This window comes from Myotis davidii, unplaced genomic scaffold, assembly GCF_000327345.1.
Source record: "Myotis davidii unplaced genomic scaffold, ASM32734v1 scaffold32, whole genome shotgun sequence".
NCBI lineage: Eukaryota > Metazoa > Chordata > Mammalia > Chiroptera > Vespertilionidae > Myotis > Myotis davidii.
Genome location: NW_006286587.1, coordinates 10,639,915 through 10,652,750, shown reverse-complemented (window position 1 = coordinate 10,652,750; position 12,836 = coordinate 10,639,915). Strand labels below are relative to the sequence as shown.

The 12,836-nt window shown below is 40.1% G+C and overlaps 1 protein-coding gene across 1 annotated transcript in view; it reads right to left on the bottom strand.

The window, feature by feature from the left end:
- MACROD2 (MACRO domain containing 2) overlaps positions 1–12,509 on the bottom strand; it is a 1,283,682-nt gene extending 1,271,173 nt beyond the window's left edge. Inside the window, exon 1 of the mRNA XM_015560286.1 lies at positions 12,398–12,509. The gene's annotated coding sequence lies outside the window, so the exon portion shown is untranslated. The remainder of the gene's footprint in view (positions 1–12,397) is intronic.
- Positions 12,510–12,836: the final 327 nt, after the last annotated feature.

Below are 12,836 nucleotides of genomic sequence, written 5' to 3'. Positions count from 1 at the left end.
CAGAGGCTTCCCGGAACCGGAGTTCAGAGCCGTCGGGAGCTTGTGACTCCCTCCGGATTCAAAAAGGCCGCCGCGTCCTCGGGTGCCAGCCCCTTTCCGCGCGCGCGAGCCCCGTACCTCTGCGCTTCTCTTCTGCAGCTTCTCTGGGTCTCAGTGTGCCTTTACTTCCTTCTAGTTGTAGAATTTACAGTCAGCCAGGCTTCCTGTTGTTCTGGATGAAGTCCGTATTGTTTCTCTGAGGTATTAATCAATTGTTGTGCGCGGCATTAATTTCCTGGTGTTTATCTCTGCCGCCATCTTAGTTTCTCCCCAAGATAATTTTTATTAATTTTAAAGTAACAGGTAGGACATGTCCTGGACTCGTGGAAGAGGAAGGCCCAGTACTGCCAACATGCCCAGCACAGCAGTTAGCTCTCCTCTGCCTCCCCTCCAGTTGCCTCTCAGTAGGTTTCCAGGGAGAAAACTAGGCGTTCCATCCCAGTCCACCAAACCCAAACTCTCCCAGATTGCTCTATGGCAAAACGCTCCACACACACAAAAAAGCCTGAATTCCATACTCATAAACCTATTACAATGCAGAAGGAAATCTGTGCTCAGAATAATGAGAATGTGCTTCTAATGGAGTACATGAAAAATCCGTGTATGTGTGTCCATGCCATACCTAACTATGAGAGTAACAGAACAAGAACAAAATCACCTGGCCATGTAAAGGGAGGCAGCGATTTGGCATTGTATGCCATGATGTAGAAAGCAAAAAGCTGAGTGCATGTACATGGAAGGGATTTCTAAAGCAGCCCTTTGCCCTTCACACACCTTCAAATGGAAGGCTGAACTCTAAATTCAATACAGACATAATTTGAACGAGAATTTGCAAATATACGGTTAAGGTTGTTTTTGATGATCTTCACCAAGCAGAATACACACAGAGGGGGAATAAATCTTTCTGCCAAATGTCACCGGTAGGAAGAGGAAAGCTTCTGCAGGCAAGCTTTAGGAAATTATAGGGATTTCACAAATAGCATGTGATTAGAAATGGAGCAAACTCTCTGTGGTTCTGAAAAATGAGGGAGCAACTGGGAAGCACATGACCCCGCACAGCAAACATTTAGAAGGGCACTGCTGCAACTGTGAATAGGAAGTTACCTGGCCTTCCTTTAGCTCAAAGCATCAACACCACATAGAAGCTGAATAAATCCCCCCCCCCCAAATGAAAACGGCACTTCCTAAGCATAAAGAGCATGTGAGTGGCAGGTGCAAAAACACTGAGAACACTTAAAGGAATACCAGGTAAACATTAATATTCAGTTATATGTTTTGGTTTGTGTTGTTTTCCTTCCAACGTTTCTTGACTAAGCTGGACTTCAGGTTCTGCTTGAACCTAATCGAGTAATCTTTTCTTATTTTAAGAAAAGATAATAGAAATTTACATTCCTAACATTCTTTCCAATCTAGTGTGCTATCTATGGCAAAGGTATGATGAAGTAGTATGGTTGCATTTCTTGATTTTAAGATAACTGACAAAGTATGACATTACCCCAAGTCCTATTTCATTTTCACCTTGTGTTTCGGCCTGCCCTTCCACCTGGCAGGCCATGTGCTGAGAAAATGTGATGGGCACCAACCATTCTGACAGTGGGCTCCTTGCACTGCTTAATAAAGTTCATGGCCATATTTTCTACATTATTGCTATTGCTACATAGTGAACATCCCTGACTTAAATGAGCAAACATTCATTATCTCCCAGCTTCTGCAAGTCAATACTCAAGAGTGGATTCACCGGGTGGTTCAGGTTTAGGGCCTTTCATGATGTTGCAGAAAAGCTGCCAACCAGGGCTGCAGACAGCTGAGAGCTTGACTGGGACTGCAGGATGTGCCCCCAAGCTCACTCTTATGACTATTGGCACATCTCAGAATATCTATCTCCAAGCTCACTCACCTTGTTTCAGGCAGACCCAAGTTCCCCGCAGTATGGGCCTCTTCAGAGGCCGAGTTCCCTCACCACATGGTCGCTGGTTTTCCTCTTTTCAGGGCTTCCACATGACATGGAAGCTGACTTCACTTAAGGAGAATGTGTAGTGTGTGCAGTAGTGACCCTCAAAAAGATAGGTCCATATCCTGCACCCAAGAACTTGTGAATGCGAATTTATTTTGAAAAAGGGTCTTTGCAGATATAGTTAAGTAACTGATCTCAAGACCTTGAGATCATCCTAGATTAGGATAGGCCTAAATCCAATGACAAGTATCCTTTTAAGGGAGGAGAAAGGGACAAGGTACAGAGAGACCCAGGGAAGATGGTCATGTGAAGACAGAGGCAAACATTGGGATTCTATCGCCATAGCCACGGAGCCACCAAAGCTGGAAGAGGCAAGGATGGGCTTTCCCCTCGAAACTTCAGAAGGAATGGAGCCCTGTTGATATCTTTACTTCAGACCTCTGGCTTCCAGATTGTGAAAGGATAAACGCTATTTTAAACTTTCACTTTTGTGGTAATTTTTTACAGTGCCCTAGGAAAGTAATGAGTGATTTGTGAGAAACAAAGTAAGAGATGGCAGCAAAAATGGAAGGCACAGTCTTTCTGTAACCTAATCTCGGTGATTCCATTACTCTGACATATTCTATTCACCAAAGGGAGTCGTTAAGTCCAGGCCATATACAAGGGGAAGAAATATCACAGGATTTGTAGTAAATCTTTCAAACCAATTATCTGAAGTTCTCAAAATTACTTCTAAAGAGTTTCCCTTTTCTGTTGGAAGGAAGCAGGGACAAATGTTCATGTCCTGAGGTTGACATAGGACTTTTCTTCATTGCTATTGTGACTTCCACATTTTCTCAGATACCAATCACTGCTCTACATGTTCAAATGGATTGTTGTCATAAACTTTACTTAGTAGTGCTCTGGGTATCATAATTAAACTCATCTAAATTAGTATTAACAGTAAACTTCCATGTGAAATAAGAAATTTCATGTGCATCACCTCACTTAAGAGTTGATTACATTCCCACCATAGTCCCATAAGAGAGTTCACACGATTGAAGAGACTCCAGGAAAGGCAGAAGGAGCACCATGCTCTGAGTCCAGATGCCCAGGCTCTATCCTTTACCATATGGTCTGGGAAAAAGCAAGAATTTGTCTGGGCCTCAGTGTCCCTAGCTGTAAAACAGGAGGTCAGATGAGGAGATCGTTAAATTCCTGTCAACTCCCGTGGCAGCAGCACTCCCTCTAGTACCTCCAAAAGTCAGACTAAAATGAAAATCATACATATGCCAGACCTGAAGTTCAATATCTGCAGCAAGGAAGAACAATTGAAAAATGCATGGACCATCTCATTTTACAGAACAGAAATGATGATTTTGTTTTTAACCCCGTGGTAACAGCGCTTTCTCCCTGCCAGCAATGAGTTTTCCCCAGTTAGTAGATGGCTCTCAGTTCAAACACCATCTCTTTGGGAGGCCTTGCCAGATCACCATAGAAAAAGTAGACCCCTCCCTCCACTATGTATTGTATTGTCACACCTTATTTTCCTTAGAGCCCTGACATTATCTGAGGTTTTCTGCCTTTATGTGAATATGTTTATTATCTATTAGAACCTGAGATTGGACTGGGATCTTAGTCATCTCCATCACTATAGTTTTCTGCATTCTAAAAGAGCACACTAATTTAGAGCAAGCACTCAATAAACATTGGTTGAATAAGTAAATTAGGTATGCTAAGTACTTTTAAGTAATAATAAAGCCAATATCTTTATGATGCCTTACACTACTAAAAAGCGCCTCTGTGTATATCCCTAACAGTCTCATCTGAGGGAGATATTACAAACCCCAGATAACCATGGGTGAACAAACCTGGGCTCAAAGGTTAAGGGACTTTACTAATTAGAATGTCCTGGATTCAGAACTTCTCAGAACTTCTACCTGATATATAGTATCCTTGTCCCAGAGTCAACCTTTTATTCTATAGTACAGAGCTTGGTTCCATCAATATTTTCAACTGGAAACACCTCTCATCAAGCCACAGAGTGGTCTAATATTTCATTTTTGGGATTAGTGATTAACTGCAAGGAGAATTAATACATTTACAAATTGTTCTGTGTTGCCCACTTTTGAATCAAGTCACATGTGCTAGTAATAGTTCAAAGAACATTTTAGTACTGGGCGAAATCTTCACTTAACAGCATTCACTACTTATTTCAATAAAGCTATTCTGCAATTCCTGCCCTTAACTACTCTGGGTCTGAGATTAACTTTTGCTGTTTGCTTGTGCCTGACCTTAGCACATCCTAAATTACTCAAAGCAATTCCGATGGCTTTAATTGATGAGAGCACCTTCAAATATTCATCTTTTAAATACTTACAATGATTATCCCTGCACAACAGTAACTCTCTTTTTAATCTTCGCTGATAACTCTGATTAAACACATCCAAAGGATGATTACCCCCATGGTGGTTAATGCCAGTGTCGCAGCTAACTGCTTATTTCGCAGCAGGGATTGCCTTCGAGAGCCCATTTACATTATTACCCAGAATTGATTTACTCTGTTACTTCCTATTGATCACATAGGAAAAAGAAGGTATAGGCAATGTCCTGTGAAGGCCTGTGAAGATGTCCAACAATGCAAGCCAGAGGCATTTTACACTCAGCCAAAATACCACAATGTGAATGCCAGTTCCTTCCAAAAAGTAAGTTTTTTTAAAGACATTATTTACCATTAGAACTGTTTAGTTATTTCATTGCAAAGCCACCCGGGGATGGAATTTATGCTACCACAATAGGCCAAATAAAGAAGAGAGAAAATGAAAGGAAATCATCTAAGTGTGGGTTATGTGTGTGCCCTGTGGACAAAAATAAGCAAATTTTGCCCCTGTGCTCCAGTACTCTGCTAGAGTCCTCGAAGAAGCGGCAGGTTTGCTAATGGGATCACAGAAAGACTTCCAGTGGCAGCAGGCCTAGCTCTGCAGATTTCCATGATCACCTAGTCCTATCTTGCGTATCTTCTTGGCTGTCTTCCTGCAGTGGCAGCTATGACTATGACAAAGACAATGCTTTCATTAATTCTTCCAGTTAATGTGTATCAAGTAACTGTTCAGGTTACTATGTCAGATGCTAAGGACACCAGATGAATGAGACTGATATGATGTCTGCTCTCTCAGATGTTATTCTGTTTAAGAAGATAAGCAATAAACAAATACAAATGCAAGACAGCATTGCTAAATGTGAAAAAAAAAATGACAGAGGAAGAGAATGTAGGAGTTCTCTTCAAACAAAGCCTTACCTTGTGACCCAAAAGATTGCCTGTATTGTGTGGCAAAAGGGTTGTAGGGCAAGAGGCCCAATGGCTAGGGCTCTGCCCAGGATTATTCCACTGTAGGTCAATGGTCCTCACACTTGAGCACACATCAAAGTCACAGACTTTCTGATTCAGTAGGTCTGGGGCGGGGCCTGAGAATTTGCATCTCTAACAAATGCTCAGATGCCTGCTGCCACTGCTACTGAGCACATTTGAGCACCAATGCTCTGGGGTTTCACAATCTTCCTGCCCTTCCTACTGCCACATCCATCATAAGGGTCACAAATGTATGAAACTGCTTACATAAATGAAAGGGGTGGTCATGACAAAGAAATAGATCCCAATCGACATGAAATTCCTAAAGCACTAAAAGGAAATGAGCCAATCAGGTTTGATTTTAGGAGGAACAATACAATCTCCCTCTCAAGAAAGGAAGATGATTTTTTCTTGTTCTTCAAAAGCCATTTCTCTCTTTGTGGAATATAAGTAATTTAATTATGGAAAAAGAGCTTTTTGTGAGGGTCCTCAGGTCTCCATCAAACACTGGTGAAGGCAGCCTCTTAGCATTATGCCCACTCCGCTGCCTTCACAATCAAACCCCTGCTGCTGCGGCCCACGTGGCTGAAATGAGGCATGATTCTGGAGGACTTGCAGAAGCATCATCTAAGTTACCTACTCTAGAAACTGAATTTCCTCAGGACTACAGGCTCCCTTTCAACATCTTAGCTACCACCACTGGAGGAAGCAAAACATAAAGATTTATTCGCTAATCATCTGATGGTTTGAATTAACTCTCCCTTCAGAGTCTGAACTTATTCGCTTTCTAGTTCTGGCCCTATTGAGAAAAAGAGTCATTTTTTTCTAGACTTTTTATTAAGGTGTCCTTATAATTTGAAACATTTTGAACACTTCAGATGATCCTCCCAAGGCGATGTTCTGTTGAGGCAACAGAAGTAAGGACTGTCCCAAGGAATAGAAGGCATGCATTTTAGTCTCCATTCTGTCAATAGTAATCTAAGTAAGTCACATACATTCAATAAAGTCCAATAGACATTTAAGGTCTCTGGATCTCAGCTTCCTCCATATAAAGGTGGAGATGGCCCTAGACCAGGAGCAGGCAAATTATTTTTGTAAAGGGACTGAGAGGAAATGTTTCAAGCTTTGTGGTAACCCAGTCTCTGTTGCAAGTACTCAGTTCTGTCACATGACACCAGTTATACACAATATGCACGCAGATGGGCATGGCTGTGTGCTAATAAAATTTTATTTACAAAAACAGGCAGCAGGCTTGAGCAACACTTGCCATAGACTCCTTCCCTGGTTCAGGGATACTTTGCCATGACTCTAATATGGACTCACTTTGTTATTGGGAACAATAAATTAAACTTTTAAAAATATTTCCAATTACAGTTTACATTCAACATTATTTTATATTAGTTTCAGGTGTACGGCATATTGGGCAGACAACATACACCCACCCCACCACCACACACACACCTCCAGCACACAACTGGCACCATACATTGTTATTAGAATATTACTGAGTCTATTCCCTAGGCTGTATTCCATATCCCTATGACTACTTTGTAACTACTAATCTGTACTTCTCAATTCCTTCACCTTTTTCACCCAGTTCCCCAAACCCCTCTACTCTGGCAAACATCAGTCTGTTCTCTGTATTTATGAGTCTGTTTTCTGTGGGGGTTTTTTCATTTATATTGGGAAAAACAAATTTAGCCTCTCTGTACCTGAATTCCTTTTTGTATTGTGATAAAATATTATCACTTGTCATGTTACTTCACCACAGAAATTTCAAAAGGGTTGGTCAGCTAATGTTTCAAAGTACTATGATTTCTTGATGAAGGGCAGAAGAGAAGCACTAATTATTATCAACAGTGCCTTTTGAGCTACCATTATCTGATTATTATTGCACCTGGGAACATCATAAGGACTCAGATTTTATACTGCTCTATGATATTCAAACATATAATGCTGTGGGCTCCCACCCTAGAGTTGCCTTTCAAATGACTGATGAAAAACTGTAAGTCTGATGCTAATATTACCCTTTCACGACTTCCAAAGATTAAATAGAAGGAATAAAAGAAACCGATTCCACTATTTTATGCATACAAGTTTAATATTTTTTCCATTTATCTTTGATGATTATTCAGCCCTAAAGCCTAAAAACGAAGCATTCTTAAGAAATAAAACAGAGGTGAACTATGATGAAAATAACTGAATAAAGTTGATGATTTCTTTATTTTTATTTGTTCACCTCTAGGAGAAACTCGATTAAGAGTAAGTTTCTTAGACAAAAGTGTTTGAAATTAGAAGTATGTTAAAATATGATTAAAAACACAAGGGATACTTGATACTGATTTCATCATTTCTCAGGAATATTAGTATACATTTTCTTTTGCATCCCCCCCACCAGCAATTAATCAATCATTAACCAGCTTTCCACCTTCAACAATTAATTCATTTGATAGATAAGGCTCTAGCACCCATTAACATATACAAAGGGCTACTAGACAGGTGGAAAGTTCACACAGATAACAATAAACAGTCACACAATAAAAGTGCCCTCAGCCTGTTAACTACAGCATCTGCATTTTGAAGGAAAAAGAAAGTACTTTTAGCTGAGTTGATAAGGGAAGACTTGTTTTATTGTAGGAGTGATATTTGAGCTGAGTGTGGAAGATAGCTATAATGAAACAGAGGAAGAGCTTTTGAGATAGCCCTGAACACAAACCCCCGCACAGACATACCATTATGAGCAATTCAGATCACATGAAAGGTTGTAAATAGTTCAAGATATGGCATTAAATCATGGAAGGCCAAAGATAAGGCTAACAAGTCTATGTTTAAAGTAAAAGCCTAGTGAAGGATTTGAGAGGAGTAGAGTTAGATTTCATTAATTCAGTCAACAAATATATTTGAACCCCTACTTTTCTAAGCTGCATGGATACAGCAATAAATGAAGAAGATGCAGAAAAAAATATCTGCCTTTATTCTTGTGGGGGTGGGGGTGGGGGACAGTAAAAAAAATAAACAAGTAAATGATATAGTGTATTTAAAAGTTAATACTACATAAGCAATTACAAATACAGCTGAGAAGCAGTTATAAATATGTTGCTCAGGGTTTGAGCAAGGGTTTAAAGTAGGTGAAGGAGCAAGCCACATAGGTAAGTAGAAGAATAGAATTCCAGGCAGAGGGAATGCTAATACAAAGGCAATAAATATTAGCAAAACAGCCTTGATGAGCGAGGGAGAGGGTAGGAGACGATGTCAGAGAAGTACGGAGGATCACATCATCTAGAATATCCTCGACAATTACAAGGACTCGGGATTCAGACATATTAATCTATATGCACTGGGCAAAATGGATTGCAGGAGGGAAAGAATTAGAAGTGAAAGCAACAGAAAGCTATTCTCCAGGTGAAAATGTCTGAAACAATTCATGCGTTTGATCACTGATTCATTCACATTAATTCAGAGACACTATGCCAGATATTGACACTCGAACTGTGACAGGGATGAGCAAACCTCTCCCAGGTGACCCTGGCCCTCTAGTCAGAATGATAATAGCATAAATAGAAATATCCCAACCTGCTGATAAAGCTCTAAAACTATAGAAATCTAAACTGTATCATGAACCGCCCAAATTTCTAATATTGTAGAAGAAAAAGTCCCCAAAGTTCCAATTTCATGAGCAGTCCTTAGTTCAGTCCCTACTCATTTCCTTAGCAAAAGCCTTCAATAAAATATGGGCCTATATTCTTTCACCCTTCAGATTACTTTTGAAAAGAAATATTGGATATTTTACATCAAAACAAATTATTCAAAACATCCAAACCATAAACTAAATATCTGAGGTTTTTCATTCCACCAATCAGGATATCCTACATAATAAAAGCCTAATATGCAAATTGTCCCATCAACCTGGAGTTTGACCAGGAGTTTGACGGCGGGGGGAGGGGGGGCGGCTGGCGTGCAGGGCCAGCTGCAGCAGTGGCTGCAGGTGGCAGGAGGCGGGGGGTCGGGAGGCCCTTCCCACAGTGGCAGCAGGTGGCCGCTAGGGACCCTACATGTGCATGAATTTCATGCACTGGGCCTCTAGTAGACTATAAGTATATTTAATTCAAATATAAGCATTTATAAATAGATTAATTTAGCAAGCAGAAAAAAAATAGAAGCAAAGACCGGTCCAAAATTACCCAGTTTGTCTGTAACCCATATGATAGCACTTTACAAACAAGTTGCTGATGCATGAAGATATTATCACTGGTGGCTGGATGACTGGCTTTAGTGGCCCTGTAATGATAAACCCACTGTCACAGAGGACAGACAGAAGCTAGTCTCAGCTGTCAAACTGTCATGGAGTTATTAAATATGGAGGGAAAATGACCCAAACAGTATGTAATGAGCTCCCTTTTCATTCTCTCTCTACAAAAGCACATCTGTGGATTGTTAATGACTCTGAAATGGATGAACCAAATTGATGAGAAAGGAAAATGTCTCTCAGGGAGCAGAAAGGGAAAAAGGAACACACAGGATGTTTAGAAAAATATAATTTAAAATATGAGGGCTTGTGAAAGTACTGTGCCATGCTATAAAGTGGCATATAAATGTAAGCTATTCTTACTCATTCTTGCATTGCCTCCCTTGCTTTTCTTTATGTTGTAATAAATTGTTAAATCTTACTAAATACAGAAAAGTATCAGGGTATTCACAGAATCTGGATGTGTGACTTTAGGAGGCGGCACTGCAATTCCAATCTGGCAATTTCTATTACATTTCCTTTGCATTTTTTACAAGACATGCCCTGTAGGCTGTGTGCAGCGACTTAAAGGCGTGCCAGGCTCACATCTCAGCTCACTGGGATTCTGTATCGAGTCCTGACGACTTTTCATGTCTAGATTTCTTGTCTCACCTGCCCTGGGATGTGCAGGAAAGCCGCACCTTAGTTCAAAGGTATGACTCGATCAGAGAATTCCTCCAGCTCGTGTATTGGTAGTATTGACCTTTGTACCTCAGGGCCTGGCATTGTACAATTCTTCAACAACCCTGAACTAAGCTGAACTGGTTATTTAGAGAGATGTTAGACAAGAGCAAGCACATTCAACAAGATTGTCATAGTGTCAATCCATACACTAGAGCCACCATTTCATTTGATCATATTTAGCAATTCTAAGGTTACTTGTCTTCAGAAATCTCAGAGCTGAGGAATTTTTGATATGTGCTTTAATCCTACCAGACCTGAGGCCCTGAACCTAATTGTCCCCTATACCTGGGCTCCTGAGCATTAAAGAGAAAAAAACCCAACATGATATAGAAAAATGTTAGTTACATGCAAACAAGTGGTTAGAATAAGATGGAACTTGGAGACATTGTAGAAAATAGGTCTACCTTTCATCTACCTTTTACCTAGCGCCAATATTCCACCTTTGTGTGGAAATTACCAAAAAAACGGTACAGCGGCCTGGTAGGGTTAATACATAAAAAAAGTAGTGAATCATTAGGGAACCAGGCCTTATTCTCTGGTTTAAGGACAGATACAAGTCTAAAACTAATTGATCATCTGCTTGCTCTCAGGATGGTATTGGTTAACTATATCACAAAGGTATCATGTTGTTAAAAAGAAAGAATGGCCAATATTTATAAACACTGGATCACATAAACCTAGAAATGAAATCACCTTTAATACTCAGGCTCTCTGAGTCGTAGGGACAACTTCTCTGAACACAATGTACACAAAGGATCTTATTTGACATAAACATATCGTCCAACTAGGAGTGAGGGGGCATTTGGCACAAGGTTAAGACAGTAACAAAGAAAGAAAAATGAGATGTCATGAAAGGGAAAACTAAACAGTATATAGTTGATATACTTTCACTAGCAACCCACTGTGAGGAACATAGAATGTAGTATTATAACAGTTATAAAGAAAAATACCATTTTAGCATATTACTATTTACTAAAATTCCTCAGATTTAAACCTAATTTCAAGTAATCTTTGCATTGTAACGCTCTCTCTCTCCTCGCACAGATCCACGGGAAATCCATTCTTACACAACCTGCCTGTACAAGACCAAAGAGTCTCCTACAGATTGTAACTTTTAGTCACGTTTTCTCCAGTGCTAAAACAAAAACGAAAACCAGCTTTACGTTTTTTTAAAAATCCATGTCATACTTTTCCTTTTTTATTGAATTTATTAGGGTGACACTGGTTAACAAAATTATATAGGTTTCAGGTGCACAATTCTACATCACATTATCTGCACACTGTATCGTGTTTTACTTTCACATAAAATGTACTCCCAGATCCAGGCAATATTATAAGAAGCAGGTACATGGAATAAAAAATTAATCAGTGCCTCAATTTTGGATCAATGCACACCCTTACCTGTGCAATGAAACTCTCTACCTCGAGCCCCAGGCCCTGAAGACAATGTGATTAAAAAAGGAGCGTGTGCCTCCAGCCAGTTTCCTTCTCACTGTTCTTATTCCGCACCACCCTACCCAGGTGGCTAAATGACTAACCAACAAGGTCAATAAAATGCAATACTTCTCTCTATTCAAATATAATGGAAATTTTGACCATTCCACATTCAAAGCACAAACACATTCTCACACTGACAACCGCATTCCACTGGCTTTTCCCCGAAAGGGAAGTGTGACAGGTGCCTTGGCTATAATTGCCAATCAGCCTTTACATGGCAGCTGAAAACACAATACATCACTTTGATCTCCTTTGGTCTGAACACATCCACAATCAAGAAACCTGAACAAGGAATAAGAAATTGGCACCGTTTCCAGAAGCTGTCACTCAATGGCACTTAAATACTATAATATATTTTTTGCTCATATTTTTATTTCTCTGTTTCAGAGACCATCTGTCAAAGGTCTGAACAAAAAACACCTATAGTTAAACGGCATACACTTAGATGTTTGGAAAACACATTTTATTACCAGGTACAAAACCTTAATATAAGCACATTTAATTAAATACCGCCACTGCCATTTCCTTCCCTAGTTACACACCTGAGAAATAAAACAAGGCAAGAATGCTCCTCAGATTCTGAAACAGTGTTCAAAAGAGTTGTACTCACATTTTGCAGGCAGGTCATAGCCACATGTGATTTTCGCATGCCCAGTATCACAGCCGTTCAGGGTGCGACATTCAGCCAGCAAACAGGGGCCAGCTGCTCTGTGAATGCAGCCATCCACTGGGGGAGAGAGAAGAAAGTTAGCTCATTGTTGGCCTTTTGGAAATAAGTGAAAAATTTGATATAGGAAGAGAAAAGTAACTCAGTTTGCTCCTATTGGAAATCACCTTAGCCCACATAAAAAAACCATGGTGTCCAACCCTCAAACATTATGTTCTCCCCTTCCCCACCCTACGTGTGTGTGGGGGGTAAAGAGTACAGGGCGTGAGAAAGATTTTTAGAAGTAGTGTGCTACTAAATGTTAAAAAATATACAAATTTGATATAGGAAGAGAAAAGTAACTCAGTTTGCTCCTATTGGAAATCACCTTAGCCCACATAAA